This window comes from Setaria italica, chromosome VI (assembly GCF_000263155.2).
Source record: "Setaria italica strain Yugu1 chromosome VI, Setaria_italica_v2.0, whole genome shotgun sequence".
In the NCBI taxonomy this organism is placed as follows: domain Eukaryota; kingdom Viridiplantae; phylum Streptophyta; class Magnoliopsida; order Poales; family Poaceae; genus Setaria; species Setaria italica.
The window spans coordinates 52,798-63,161 of NC_028455.1; the positions used below are offsets into that span (position 1 = coordinate 52,798).

General features: G+C 42.8%; 1 pseudogene; it reads right to left on the minus strand.

Moving 5' to 3' along the window:
* Positions 1–4,147: 4,147 nt before the first annotated feature.
* Positions 4,148–6,105, minus strand: LOC105914531 (annotated as a pseudogene).
* Positions 6,106–10,364: the final 4,259 nt, after the last annotated feature.

Here is a 10,364-nt window from a genome sequence, read left to right on the forward strand (position 1 = left end):
AGCTCCATTGTTTCCCCAAGTTTCGCTGCCCAAATTCATCGCCGTGGTGAGCTCTCGGCTCGATTCCTCGCGGCGATAGCATCCCCAAGCCGTCGCGCCTCCGTTTTGCCCCTTCCCGAGCTCCCTCCCTCGCCGGGCAACCCTCTCCGCAGGAGCCCCCATCCGCCCCTTCCTGCGCCACGGAAACTCCCTGCACCACCCCTTCTTCCTCGTCGCCACGCCACTGGTGAGCACCTCCTTGGCCCTATGCGCCGCCCCTCTCCCTCCCCTAGCAACACCCCTTCCTTTCCTCCTGTTCTCGGGCGGCCCAAGCCATGCGTGCTGAATCTTTGCCTGTCTGCGTGTGTGCCTGTTTAAGTGCATGGGGGACTGATTTGGAGAAGAAGGAGAAAGGTTAGGGGGTTATGGGTGAAATCCAGGGACTTTTGCACCATTAACCCATAGATCCAAGGGCTAGATTGCAAGATTGCCTCGGTTTTCTTTATTTCCTAGATCTAAAAAAGCTGCAACTTTGGAAATTCATAGTAAATTGTAGAAAAATTTTAAAATGGCAAATGAAGATGTTTTGGAATTCTTGTGAGAAGAACTATGTAGTAGTTATATAATATGATATGTGTTAGTAGAAAGTTTCTGATGTTTTTATTTATCCATGCAAAGTACTTTTAGAAATCCTTTTAAGTTGGTTAGATGCATATCTTGAGTTATATAAGTCCAAAGATTTTGATTCTAGTTATATTAGTCTCGTGATGACACTCTCTAGCTAAGAAAAATATTAAACATGCTAGTGGTGTGCGGTTTTTATCATGTTTTGATTTAATGGGCAATTTTTGCTTATTTTGCTTGTCATTTTCATATCTAAATTTGTGGTGCTCCAATTTCTGTGAAATTTTTATGGGAGGCTACTGATGCTATATGTGTGATATGGTAAAAAGTTCATATTCATTAGATGTAGTATGATTGACTTATTGATTTAACTTGTTTATTGCTTGATAAATGGTTTTAAATAAGTTATAATTTTTATGTAGGTGTAAAATTGAAAAATATGGTTCCACTACCTTTGTATGATGTTGTTCTACCATAATAACATATAATATGGCTATGTGTTTATAAAAAATGATGATCTTCAGAATTATCTTGCTTTTGCATGTTTTCTTGCAATTGTAATTTATCTTTTTCATAGCAATTAAATTATAAAATCTGAGCATGTGAAATTGGTACGGTAGCCATGTTTTGATAACATCTACCACTCATAAAAATCTCAGCCCCAAACTAGTTGTTCTCATATGGCACTACAATATATATATATATATATATATATATAGAAGTTAATGAAAGTTAATAACAAATAGGCATATGCTAAAGCCATGAGATGCTACTTTAATTACACCAACTTTGTGAAATGTAGTTGATCTATATGGATGTTTGTTTGAGCCCTTGAATGATATGTATGAAATCTCTGTTGGGAGAAACACGTCAAAACCAACACTATGCTACCTTCTGAAATTTAGCTGCATGTGTACTTTTGTGGTGTCATGTTTTCATGATGAAAATGATGTTTTATATAAATTTGGTGAATACAAAAGTTTTAGGTAACTTTATAATATAGCTTGTGTTAAATTTTCATGACCATAAGCCTGATGGTTAGAAGCTATAGATTTTACAAGTTCATTGTCAGGTTTTGCGTGCTCTCTGTACAGGTTTAAATGATTGTGTCGTTTGACTTAGCTAATCTTTGAATCATATCTTTGTGATATTAGAAGAAGTGTAGGGAGTTTTATGAGATTTTCAAATTTTTAAAGATCACCCCTTTTGGTGGTCTAAATCTCCAGTTATGGTCTTGTGAAGTGGAATGACAGAATCTGTCCTAATCTGGATAGAGATATCTTATTTGTGATGTTTGACCTGGTTAACTTTGTATTTAGCTTGTGGTGTTTATAACAAAGTTATGAATAATTTTATAATCTTTCTAAAAAGTATAGAACCACCTTGTTGTGAAAGCTATAACTCCAGATATGGCTGTCTAAAGTTTAATGTCAAAATCTGTCCAAGTTTGGACATATTTGCTTCTTTGTGTTGTATAGTCTTGTTAACTGTTGAATCATCTTGAGATGACAATAATAAAGTTATATATAACTTAATAAGGTTTTTACCAAGTTAATAATCATGGTTGTTGGAGGTCTAGAACTCCAGATATGCATCTCTGAAGTTCATGTTAGTTTTCTATCCTTGTTTGTACCGATCTGCTTATTGGTGTGCTTTCACCTCGTTATTTGTTGAATCAGCTTTTGGTGTGAATAACAAAGTTTTAGATAATTTTATTAACTTTACAGAAAGTCTAGGGTCATCCTTGTTGGATGCTTATATCTCAGGTTGTGGTTAAAACAAGTGACTACTGTGCTGCTGTCCAGATTCGGTGTATGTGCTTAAGTTATTAGCTTTGACTTGATGTTGCCTCGTGTGCTGGCTAGTTAGCTCATAACACTATTAGAATTATATTGATCTACCTAAGGATCTTATAAATGTGTTATATAATGTTGGTCAAGCACTTAACTAATAAATGGTCATGTATACATGTTGCTACAAAATAACTTTGTTGCATAGCTTACTAGAACCTTAGTGATGTTGGTGTGTGACTTACTTGTGCATGAGTGGTTTAAAAATAAATGTAATATACTTTGATCACCTTCAACTTGCTAGTTGTGTGATGCACTTATGTAGGCCATATTGATAAGCACCATCACCCCTAGTTCTTATATGATGCTATGCTTAATTAGCTCTTGATTGTTAAATGCTTGCAATAGCTTAACTTGAGTTAACTAGTGTGCCATGCTTGTTATGCTTGCTATCTCTATGGTAGACTTGAGTGATAGTTAGTTAAATAACTTGCTCTCTCAGTGCTCATGTCTTGTGGTGTAACCTTTTTTATGTAATGCATCTCATATTACCGTTCTTCATATTCATGCACTTGCATCTTGCATCTCATCTAGATACGCTAGATAAACCTCGTTAAGGACGTGATGATGGAACCGAACCCGAAGACGGCGTATGGTGGACCTATCCCGAAGATGGAAGGACTAAGCAAGTGCCGAGATGGGAGATGCTCGCCAAGCGAGTGTCGTCTAACAAACACTAACCTAATGTTGGATTCTAGGCAAGCCCCGGAGCATATCCCGATTTTCTAAACTTCTGCAATGAATTATGTTGATTATGATTGTGCATTTAAGTTACTAGGCGTTATCTGAAACCTTGGATGCATGAACTTAGTACCCTTTTAATCTGAACACTAGCATGATAAGTCGCGTAGATGCAATGCTTAATAGGAGACGGTAAAAGTTGAGTGATTTCCTGTCACTCGTGAGTTATAGGAGTTGTTTGTTTACTTATGTTACAACCATAAGGATGAAGGGCGGGGTAGGACCTTGTGAATTGTTTTGGTGGTCGGTGGATTGCCCCGTTTATCTAAATGAAAATGGACTAAGGTCAAAACGTGTTGGTGTTCGTGATCAAGTGTTTGAAAGTACTAATCTCATACCTAGTATGGGATGGGGAAGTCTAGTACCTGATTGAACCAGGACGTGAGCAATTCGTTCCACTATCTTTGGAACGGAGTTCCCCTGCGGTCGCATGTGGTGACAAGTGCAGTCACGGTACGGCAGAGGTCGGGACCGTGGGGCCTTGTACCAAGGGAAGTGGACCTGACACGTAGCTGGGGATTGATGGGGACGGCTGACAAATGAACCGACCCATCGTGGTGCGCGGATGTCGCGGATGTTGTGAGGTTAGGTTCGCCATGCATGGTTTAAAAACTCGATTCGAATCATGTGCCTCTCACAGTTTGGGACTGCTTGATCGCTATGCTACACTGAGTAAGAAGTGGAACAAAGGATGATGAATAATATTGATGCTTGATTCAACTTCTTGTTCACATGCTTGCTTAGAATTGGTGCTTACCTAGAATGGTTAATCAACTAGAACCTGATGCTAAAACTTGAAAGTAAAGACCTACTTTAGATGCTTTTGGCAAAACGAATCCCTTAGCCAAAAAGCCTTGCATGTCTAGGAGTTGGTGGAGTAGTTACCACCTGACGGGTAAGCCTTGTTGAGTATTAGTATACTCAGCCTTTCTTGTGGCTATCTTTTTCAGGTTTGGTTGCTGGTGTTGACTTGTTTGAGACCCATCCTCGGTCGGCGAGGATCATGGTGTTTGATATCATGGCAGGCTTCACCGTGGTATTGTTGTATCGACGTTTAGCTTCCGCTTGAATTTTATCTTCCGCTGTTGAACACTTTGCAAACTTGGTTGAATTTCAAACTGATATAATAAATTGTTGTACTATGTTAATCTGGATGGATTGTTGTAATCTTGGGGAATAACACTCACCTTCATGTGAGCCTGCTTTGTCATCGATCCTTGTTAAGTGGTTTATCGGATGAAATCCGACTGACGATCAAGTTGAATCGATTAAAGTGTAAGATCGCATGTCAGGCGACTCGAGTACACTTTAGCCGGGTTAATTTGGTAGTTCTGCCACAACAAGGCTCACGGGTTTATACTTATACCCTGGAGCAAGCTAAAATCCTAGTCGATTACGATATGATTATTACAGTTATTCCTAAAACTACTAAATCTCCACGCTTTCCCTTATTTAGTGGAGTCTGATTCTGCTTCGAACTGGGTATGCTTGATCTTCCATCGGTTCCGGAATGTGGTCAACAGCGGTCTCAGTCTTGGTGTTGTTTAGTTCAACATTTATATCATGCTGAATTGCCGAGATGACATACCAAGTATGCTTATCGGCATTTCTTGGTTTGTTCAGTAGAGTCCTGAATTGTTTTACTACTGTGTACTGTGATGAACTTGTTGAGCTCGCTTTCCTCCAAGGTAAGTGTTAATTTCTGGAGTCACTCTACGAGCCTCGCACCAGTGCCATGCTCAAGTTTCAATATTCTCTTCTTTACGCTCTGTAGGAAGATCGAGGAGGGGGTAGGATTTTGAATTATCGCAGCCTGATATACATCAGAGATCATTTTTAGACATTCCAAGGGTTAAAATCTACATTAGAAACGAAACACCCCATTTACTAAATTGCAGTGTAAACAAATTACTTAAGTGAGACCAATTTTTTATAAAATGGGAGGGGTTGCCCTCTACTGGTTATATATTATAAATAAGCAAATGAGACAAAAGGTTTGTACAAAGCTAATAAACAAAGAAGGAAACAAAAATGATCATTGCAGTTGCATGAAAGCTTGTATCCATTGATCAATAAGTGAGACCCAATTGCTGCCAAAAATTAAAGAAAGAACTACTATTATAGTTGAAGTACTCATTTGACCTCCGGAGGTTGATGTCAGATAAAAGTTTCAGAGTAGGCAGATCATATGCGGAAGACGTAGGGATGGAGGCTCTGGGAGAAGACGAACAGGTGCGGGAAGTAGAAGGCCACAAGAAATCCCACCACGAACCCAACAGCCGCACCAATACTGGACTCATCGTTGATCCTGTGCAATCTCAGTTTCCGTTTGCTTATACCACCACAGTCATGCAACGGTGGACCACAAAGCCCTTGATTACCAACAAAGTTAGATGACGGGAACTTCTGTAATGCAGGCGGAATAGCCCCAGACAACTGGTTGTCCGCAACATTGAACTCCTGGAACCGAGCAAGCAGAGCGCACTGCGATGGAATTCGACCACTGAGTTGGTTGTGCTGAAGGCTGAGGGGTATGTAATTTTATAGATGAGTACTGGGATTTCCCCTGAAAAGCTGTTGTATGAGAGATCTAGAGATGTCAAGAACGGCATCTGCAGTGAAATGTCTGAAGGGATGGGCCCTAAAAAGTTGTTACTTGACAGATCTAGGGCGCTCATGCTAGTGCAATTCCGAAGACGTCGAGGAAATTGGCCTTGAAGACCCAGATTGCTGAGATGCAGCGAGAGAACCCTGGGTGCCAGCACTCCACACCCGTGAATCGGCATATGAAACCGTCGGTGTAGTTTTCAAAAATCCATGAGGATTTTAGTATGCCGTTGGGATCAATCACTGATTCTTGTACATCCTTCAAGCATTGGACATCAAGATCAGAACCAGAGCACGACGCCCTTCCCCCCCCCCCCCCCCCCCCCCCCCCCCCCCCCCGTCACCTACCGCCATCTCACCAGGAGCCTCGTCGCTGCCAGGCGCATCCGCGACGCCCTCGACCTTCTCCGCGAGATGCTGAACCGTGGCGGTGGCGCCGACTCAGCTCGCTCGTCTACAACAACCTCATCGCCGGCTACATCGACCTGGAAGACTGGGGCAAGGCCTTCGAGCTCTTCAACGAGCTCACCGACAGGTGTGCTGTCTACGATGGCGTCGTCCACACCACCTTCATGGAGGGGTACTGGAAGCAGGGCAAGGACAAGGAGGCCATGGACAACTACCAGTCCCTGCTCCAACGCTGAGTCCTACAATGTCATGGTCAACCAGTGCTTCAAGGAGGGCAATTTCCAGCAGGCAATTGAGGTATTTCACCGCCAGCCCAGGAAGAATGTCCAGATGGACGTCGGTTGCTTCAACAACATCATTGGCAAGCTCTGTGAGAACGGGATGCTTGCTGAGGCAGAGAAGCTCTTTGAAGAGATGGAGATCGACCAAGTCGGTCCTCCCAGATGTGTACACCTACACTTACCTTGTCGACTCGTGCTTCAAGGAAGGCCGTGTGGAAGATACAATGCAGTATTTCTACAAAATGGCAGAGGAGGGAGCATGGGCCAAAGTTCAATATCGGTTTCTTCAACCGTATGTTTGAAGGACTTACTGTGAAGCTGGCCGGACTGAAGATGCATTGAAGGTGTAAGCGAGGATTCCTGACAAGGAGATCAAACCAAACGCAGCAACCTTTGAAATCCTTGTCAAAGCCTTATGCAAGGAAGGGGACTTGGTTCGAGCATGGGACCTAGTGATTCAAAGACCAATAATTATAGGCTTAGAGCCTACCTCTTCTGAAGATCGGCAGCAAGTAGCATTCTGAATTGGCTCCAACTCATAAAGTTTTAAGTCATAAAATGAATTAGTGGGCGTTCTGCACTGTGAAACCTTTCAAGTTGGACATTTTGTAGATACTTAGATAGTAAGAATGGATAGATGGGAATCACACTTTTTCATTGTTATTTTGGACCTCACCGCTCATTATCCGTGTTCTTTTCCCACATAAGTATGCATGAGGAATTGTGTTATCATACAAACATGTGGATCAAATGAGGAATTGTATTACACTCAAGTGGCTGGTTCTATATGATTGTAGAGTAGTGTGAAACCCCTGTTAATTTTCTTATCACTATGGTGCATGATTTCTGCTAAATATAATATGCTCCGGTGCCCTTTGGTATCATGATTCATGTCTTGATTCGTTCCACGTTCAGTGTAAGTGCCTCTCTAGTTTTAGTTGTAAAAGTGTGATCAGTTAAACTTGATTAGTGTACATGCATGGCTGATAGTGTGATGGGAACTGCCCCTAGGATTTGCAATAATCTGTATAGGTAATTTTAAGGGGTCTGGGGCTCTGGGCTGGTTTTGAACACTTTGAAGGCTTTGGTGGATTGTGGATATGTCAAAATATGACCCTTTTAATTTGTTAACTGCAAATTGCTCATTGCATATTTTGCACTCTAAAGAATCAGTCCATCAAATTCCACAACGTGACTGTTGCTTATCCATCTTTAATGTCCGAATCCTGCCTCCAAGCTCGGGCAGCACATTGAGCCACCTGAAATTCGAGGCCATTAGATCATCCACGAAAGGTCAAATAAGCGCGGCCGTCTCAGCTTCTCGATGCTTCTGCGTCCCCCTATCGCAAGCTCGCGGCCGGCCGGTCGGCAGCTCGAGCTCCTTCCCCATCACCCCTCCATCCCTCCAGTGTCTCGAGTCGTTCCCGGCTGATAGCGCGAGCGCTCCCTTCCTCGCTACTCCTCTCATCCCCTCATCATCTCCATCGGGCTATTAGCTGCATGCCAGCTGGTAGATTGGATTTTGAGGGATCTCGGCGGCTGGCCACCGTCGAAAAGACGCTGGCACCCGACAGTAACGCAAGGCAGCGGCGGCCGCTCCGCCAGACGGGCCTGCGTCACCATGAAAGCTGCGTCGGCTCTCTCTTCTGGTCGCCGGCATCTCCCGTGACAGTCTCACAAGGCAACAGGCAAGGAGATGGCGGTAGGGGACGAGGCAAAGAAAGAGTGGAGCATCACGACAGAACCGGTGCTCACGCGTGCACTCAAGCCAGCAAGCTTGGAAGCGCTTGCGGCGGCAGCACAAATTGAGTTGAATTCAACTCAGGAGATGCACACCATGTGCCTGATAATTCGACTATGAGAACTGAGGTTAATGATTGTCCTCCCTATGTCCCTTGCCGTGTGCAGTGTTCTATTATACTACACATGATGTCGAAGATGGCAGGTATAGCAACAAGTACAAACGAAGCTTGATTATGTGCTATATAAACATCACAGCTCGAGTGCCACCAGCTGAGCAAAGCTGCAGGGCGTTATGTTGCCTTCCTCAAGATCATGGCCAAGAAAGGAAACAGAGTACTAACAATTCCCCTCTCATGCCCAATTAGGAGACTCGAAAGTTGGTAGGAGAAGCCATCGGCATGGCTCTCACCTCTCTTGAATAATAGGTGCATTCAGATAGACATACACACCCAGATACATACACATATTCCAGGACCTACGTAAGGCATTCAAAACCGGCAACAATGGCCAAAATGCCGCGCCACATTTTATATATAGTCTAACATAAATCTTTTTTTAAATAAAGTCTAACATAAATCTGCTCATGCAAAATGCAGATGATAAACATCTATTGCTCATGTGACATTTCACTACGTTCATGCCTCATACTCATATACATACACATATACAGTGGTTTTTCTCTCTCTTTCCCATTCTTTGTCGAAAGCTACAGTAGAGAGCAGTGAAAAGAGGGGTGAACCCGATCCGGGCCGATTCTGGTGGCTCCCCATCGACTGCCGGCTGTACATACTAGCTTAGGTTTTCTAGATCTAGGCGTAGTTTAGGTCTTCCTCATGAAGACAACTTCGTGTGCGAACTTTTTGGTCCTTGACGGTGGTGGAATCCCGGCGTACAGCGAGGAAGCACATGCTCCGGAGCAGCTTTGGCAACTTCAATAACGCTGTAGTTCGGAGGCGTTAGTGGTCTATCTTCTTGCGATGATGATGGATCTTTTATGCTCCCCCAGGGGCTTATTCTTCTGTGTTGGTGCTTTCGTCGCCGGCGTCGGATTCTCTGCTGGGCTACTACTTCTTGCCGGAAGCGGTAGCACCAGCTTGTCTTTCGGCTAGCCAGTTCTGCTGCGGCTGGAGGATGCTCCTCTTCTTCTTCCGTCGGTGAGATCGCCGATTCCCGTTCAACGAATTAAATCCATCTTGGCTGGAGGTTCGGGGTGGTGGCTCATGCGGCTTACCAAGGTTTGAAGTCTTCCGGCGGAGGATCTGGAGGTGCGGGTGCTTCAGATGCACAGCCGGGCGATTCGGAGGCAACGAGGAAGATGAACAGGAGTCCTAGGGACTTCCTTGTAATTTTCCTTTTCTTTCGGATCCTGATTGTAAAAGGGGATGTATTGTGCTTCAATTTAATATATCTTCCCTTGTCGAAAAAAAAGAAACATACACATATACTAGGCTTATAAGTAGAAAAATAAAAATCCTTCAAAACTGGCAACACTGGCCAAAAGCAAGCGCGGCAAGGCCATGCCATATTTTCTAGTGTGAAATGAAGTCCTCAGTCCTCACTACCACGGGTGACAAGGTCGCTTGGAATGTACGGAACAGTTGTCACTATCACTCAAATAAAAAATATATAGAGGTGTAATAAGCATTTATTTGATTAAAAAAAATATATTATGTCAAAAATTATATGAATTTACTCATTACTAGCCAACATTTAGAGATCCATTGAGAAAATTAACAGTACAATAATAGAAATAATGAAATACGTAAGTTTCAAAAGAGTATTTACGCCTTCTGTCCTAAAATAAGAAATTTTTGACACATTAGTAGTTGTGAGAAGTGATCATTAGTAGTTGTGAGAAGTAATCCTACAGCTTCTAATCACTCATATTAGTTGTGGTTGAAAGTTGTGCGGTCTGTTACACTGAATTTTGTTTCCATAGGATAGCTATATATAACTATAAGCATATTAAAGTTGGGCCAAGAACTGCGACGCACAGGTTTTCCTTGGATAAATATGACAATGTGCGCATTCCATATGCATATTCAGATAGACACACACCCAAATACATACACATATACTAGGACTTACATAAGCATAAACGAACGCTTGCACTAATGAAACAGGTACAGGA